This window comes from Mustela putorius, unplaced genomic scaffold, assembly GCF_011764305.1.
Source record: "Mustela putorius furo isolate JIRA1106 unplaced genomic scaffold, ASM1176430v1.1 tig00000929_pilon_pilon_pilon, whole genome shotgun sequence".
NCBI lineage: Eukaryota > Metazoa > Chordata > Mammalia > Carnivora > Mustelidae > Mustela > Mustela putorius.
In genome coordinates this window covers 4,225,492-4,229,707 of record NW_025421520.1, presented here as the reverse complement: position 1 = coordinate 4,229,707, position 4,216 = coordinate 4,225,492, and the positions used below count along the sequence as shown (strand labels likewise).

The window sequence follows — 4,216 nt, the reverse complement described above, 5'->3', positions numbered from 1 at the left end:
AGATACTGCTGCTTTGTTTTAAAATATTGGCACAGACAAAAATGTATTATTCATATCAACCCTCTCCATTGCTTTGAAACTGAAAATTATTTCTTTCGCTATCTCTGAATAAATATCTAAGTTGGTACCTTAGCAACGATGATATGTTCATCTAGCTTGATGTGGAATGTGGAAATCCCATCTTTTACTTTGCTTTCTTCAGTCTTGGATTATTCTACCTGTTCTTTGTATATCTGTGGGCAGGAGCTTACTTTACAAAGTCTTGTCTGTCTGTGTCCTGCAGGACAGGGACCAGGGTAGGGTTGACGGATGGCATGAGGTCGGGCTGGTAGATGCTATAGTCAACTTGTCCAAAGATCAAGTTCAAAGAGTTTCTGCTAAGGCAGCTTGCGGTACTGTGGCTCCAGGAACACCGGCTGGAGAATGTGCGAGGTCAGACCACAATGCCAGCTAGCACACTGAGTGACACAAGTTCAAGAATTCAGATTATACTGTCAGAAAAGTGAGAGGCCAGAATTAGAGCAAGAGATGTGACTATGCCTGGCTGGGGAGCAAGGGCGTTCCTGGAGGGGATCTGTTCCTTTGGTCATTATGCAGTGTCTCTATTAAGCTACCCCTGGAGTTTTTTGTTATCAATGGCAACAAATAGAGTGTGTACGGGGAATTAGGTTATACTTACATTGGGAAATACAGTTTGTGGTTAAAAACCATAGATATGTATAGTAAATATAAGTCTCAGACCCCAGACTTAGAAAATATCTGAACTTAATTTGTATTTAAGTCCTTGTTCTGGCAATCACCCCAGTTTCTGGGCTCCCCTTTCTTTTCAACAGGATTATATCCAGTTTGAGGGCAAGCATTAATTAGTTTTGGTATTCTGTGTCATCAGCCCAGAAAGAGAGCTGAAGACTCATTCCTAACACCACCCTCAATGGCCTTCTGCCGCCAGAGTCTCTGCTGCCTCTGGACCCTGTCTGGAGCAGGGGAAGTTACGCTGTGCTCACAAGACGCCTGCATCCATGAGGGTTTCTGAGATTCCTCGTCATTCCTGTTCCACCCTCCGATTTAAGTATTGGTCTCTATGGTGTCTCCTGGGTGTATCATTCAGGATTATCTGGTGAAAAAGAACAAATAGGGTATATCTCTGTGTGTGTGTGTATATATATATATATATATATATAGAGAGAGAGAGAGAGAGAGAGAGAGAGGTTTTAAGGAATTGCTGCTTTGTTGTAAAATACTGGCAAGTTAAAAATGTATTATTCGTAAGTTTTGAAACAGTTGGTTCATGTGATTATGGGAGATGGCAAGTCTGCAATCTGAAAGGCAGGTTATCAGGCTGAACACTCAGGTAGGATATCTGTGTTATAGTCTTGAGATAGAATGCCTTTTTTTCCAGCAGTCATCAGTTTTTGCTCTTAAGGCTATCAACTGATTGGACAAGGCCCACCCACATTAGGAGGGTAATTAAAGTCAATGGATTGTAGAAGTCAATCACATGTACAGAATACCCTCTTGGCAACATATAGACTAACGTTTGGCCAAGCGATAGTTTAGCTGCGCTGATGCAGAAAATGAACCGTCACATTGAGCTCTGGATCTCCTTGTTCCATGTGCCCAGACACACCCTGAAGCACTGTCTGCTCTGTCACTTGATTGTGCGAGCCGGCCATGACCTCAGAGAGTCTGGCTGTCCATCTTGGGTTATAGCCACTGTTTCCAGGGGACCTGGTTCTACTAGTAGAACTTTTTACCAGGTCATGGCTATCAAGCTTTCCTGCACCTTCTAGAGAAGCTTCCACGTATTTTGGGTTCACATTTTGATTTACAATTCAGGTGAGGAAATGTAACTTATTTTTCGAAGTTTAATCTCTGATTTGAAGCACCATTCCATCAGGGTGATAGAAATTGCATTATCAGTGTGGGCTTCTTCCTTCCTACTTTTCCAGGACAGAGTTCAAGTTCTGAGGGCGTGTGGGGACAGGCTGCAGCAGAAAGTCAACTCACGAGTGCTTCCGGAGTCATCTGCAGCTGGCTCCAAGGTTGGTCAAGTCAGTACCGAAACCTGCATCTCAGCTTGGAAGTGTGAATTCTTTCCATCCCAGGTCTCTCAGTGGCAACTGAGAGGGATTTTTCACTGACTCATGCCCATTGACGGCTTTGACGTTCACTCGTGCCCTGACACCGTGGATGACAAATACAGAAGAAAACAATCAGTTCGCAGATGAGACTCTGGACTAAGAAAAGACACAGCAGGGAACCCACTCGGAGGAGCCCGCGTGAGCTCCAAGGATGAGGAGGACTGTAGCCAGAACCAGTCTGTTTTCAGAAGGCACTCAGTGGAGAAATTCCATTCCCTACACGCTCTCCATTGCTCCAAGATGAGGTCACCCCCAAAACCTTGGCATCCGGGTCAACTCTTCCTAAGGCATGGAATTCGGGGGGTGGGGTGGGGGAACAAGAGGCAGGAAGCCCTTGGACAGGTGCTATTAGGCCTGCTTCACAGACCACCGGTTGCTGGTAGAGGGGCCCGGGGAGGAGGTTTCTGTGGAAAATGCCGTACAAAGAAGACCCCTTCTCACCTCTTCCCTCGTCTCAGAGTTAGGAGGAGGCTGTGAGAAGGAAGTTGAAGATGAATAATTTCTGTGTTCACTAAAAGAAATTAGTGGTCGGGAAGCACATTTTTGAAAGCCTCATTTTAAGGAAAAATAATGTCTTAAAAAGGGGTATCCGCCCCCAATACAGACCGAATGAAAGCAAACCACTCAAATTGCTAATGGCTTTCTCTGCAGAAGACAGCCCTGCTGGAGGCTGATATGACTCCAACATGGTTTCATTTAGCAGAGTGTATTAAATTATTGTAATTAGAGGATTTTTCAGCAATATAACAACATTCCATTAGCAACTGTTCACCAGGAAGCTCAGGGACTCCACCGAGCGGCAGTGGTAACAGTACGCTCGGCAACCGCTCTGTCATGCATTTCACTCTTTATTCTGTCCAGCTTGTCACTCTGAACCAAAACTAACTTTATCTAGACAGAAGAGGCAGGAAATAAGTCGTTTTGGAACTCTCTAGAGAATTAGATTCCCTCCCCCTCCAACCCCATCTCTTAGTGAGATGTTGCGCCTCTGCCCAGGTCCTGGGTTCAGGACAGGTGGATGGCTTCCGAGTACTGGACAGAGGTGGGATGTGGAGGATTGTGGCCAGACAGTGTGCCAGGCACCAGAGATGCCAAAGGATGTAAGAACGGCCCCTGGCCATTGAAGACGCTACAGAGACCAGCAGAGAAGAGACGCTGATTCACCATGAAGATACGACAATGTAAGTTCAAAAAGAGCCCACTGCCAGAAGTTCATGGACATCTCCTTTTCCCAGTAGTCACCTGGCTGTATTTTTAAGGATGGGGAACATATGAGCTGCCTCTTCCAGAAACTGGGAAGGAACTACTTGGTGGGATCCAGACAAACAAGGGTCAAAATCAAGATGTGCTACTGGCAACTTAAAATATTCCCTTTTGGAACTGGCAAAGCAAGTAGGTAAATGAATATAATATATATAGTAATATAGTATTTCTTCTAACTTTAGTAATGAAAAAGTCAGTCAGGTATCAATCAGTCATTCAAAGGTAATTTTTGCAATACGTACACAGAGCTATGTTGCTCTTGGGGTGTTTTTGATTCCTTCTACTTGTTGATTTATAAATTGCTTTCAAGGCAAAGTTCTATTTTCCTTTCACACTGGATGAAAATTCAGAATGGACTTACCTTTACCATGTGCACAACTTCCTCTCTCCGCTCCTCAGAAGGACTGTGAAAACTGCAGCCAGCCAGCTGTGGAATGCTGTTCCTCTCTGGAAGACAGAAGAATTTCCTCATGAGTTGTAAATAATACCTAACTTCGACTTTTATTTCACTTCATGATTGTCTGTAATTGTATTCCCTCATCTCTAGAAATGAGCGATTTGGGTTAGAGGTTCTCTAAGAACATATTCTGACTCTACGCACAGGAAAGCAAAATGTTTACACAGAATAGCCCCTCTGATAACACAGGTGTCAGCGGGGTTCAAATTCCTGCATCTTCTTGACGCACATGCTAGCCAGTTTGTAAATGCAGATATTCATCCTCGACAACTGAGAAAGCAGGGAAACGGCCACCCAAATATAGTACATATTGGCTTCCTACAGCTGTGAAGGAATAGACATGGTGGAAGTTGGT

General features: G+C 44.3%; 1 long non-coding RNA gene across 1 annotated transcript; it reads right to left on the bottom strand.

Moving 5' to 3' along the window:
- Nucleotides 1–796: 796 nt before the first annotated feature.
- Nucleotides 797–3,852, bottom strand: LOC123393648. The gene is made up of 3 exons (XR_006608477.1): nt 3,766–3,852; nt 2,008–2,178; nt 797–1,114 (listed from the first exon to the last, which is right to left on the bottom strand). It is a non-coding gene; the product is annotated as an uncharacterized LOC123393648 (long non-coding RNA).
- Nucleotides 3,853–4,216: the final 364 nt, after the last annotated feature.